Source organism: Octopus bimaculoides, chromosome 9 (assembly GCF_001194135.2).
Source record: "Octopus bimaculoides isolate UCB-OBI-ISO-001 chromosome 9, ASM119413v2, whole genome shotgun sequence".
Taxonomy (NCBI): Eukaryota; Metazoa; Mollusca; class Cephalopoda; order Octopoda; family Octopodidae; genus Octopus; species Octopus bimaculoides.
The window spans coordinates 54140315-54141542 of record NC_068989.1 but is presented as its reverse complement, the minus strand read 5'-3'; positions in this window follow the sequence as shown (position 1 = coordinate 54141542).

The following is a 1228-nucleotide window of genomic DNA, read 5'->3' as shown; positions in this document are numbered from 1 at the left end:
ATATATATATATATATATATATATATATATACATATACGTATATACACATATATATGTGTATAATACATATACACACATACATATATGTAAATGCAAACACACAATTGTATACACACACGCACACACAAACACACACGAGGCCATTCTGAGTCATGTTACTCTTATCAATTATTCAGCAATGCCTGCGTTTAAATGAAGTACACATGTGATTATATCCTTTACTCATTCAAGCCCTTCCAGAAATATTTATGTCCAGTAAAGTTTTCGTATTCCGAATTATGAAACTTAAGGGCATTTTTGTTATGGCGTCCACTAACGAGTGAGAATTCACAGTCAGATTGAATTGAACCATCCGAGGATTCGGGACATTTTCCACCATTAATCTCAAGTGGCATAGCAACGCTGGTTCCAAAGATACGCCCTCAGCCTTGGATACAACGGCCAAGAAACAACCGTATTACATCCAACGTCAACAGGTAAGTACTCAACTAAGGAGTTATACAGAACGCTAGCCTCTGACGTGTTGCCGATTCCCCATGGCCGATGACAGCGAGATTGAAAAAAGAAAACCAAAGAATCAACACACACACACACACACACACACACACACACACACACACACACACACGAACGCACACGAACGCACACGGACGCACACACACACACATACACACACACTAACAGAAGAAAAAAACAAGAGTGCGTGTATTAAGATGGGTGACTTTGATGATCATAGCTACAGCAGCTTTGCTGCAAGCATCTTGTTTTCATAGCAAAAGTGAGAACTGCGTTCCAAACAAGTGTTGGAAACAGTCTGGTGAGAACATTCTGATTCCCTACCAGAGTTGGAAAACCTGGAGTTGAGAACTGAGATAATTCACTACTGTTATCAGGTATCGTTGTTCTACAGCCGCTAAGGTCTGCATAGTAGAACTTTTCTGTGATGATCCTGGCACTAAGTCAGAGAATGAAATTTAGAACTCAATATGACTTTTCTCTTGCAATGAGAGATGACTGATCAATGATGAGAGGACTAACCAATGAACCATTGGCTGAAGGAACACTCTTACGACTACTTCTCTTATTCTCCCCTTCACTTCAACCTTCACTCTCTCTCTCACTTTTTTTCTCTCTCTCTCTATTTGTGAGAGTTATCCCTATGTATGTGTGTACGTGTGTGTATCTGTATAGACGCTTGTATATATATATATATATATATATATATAT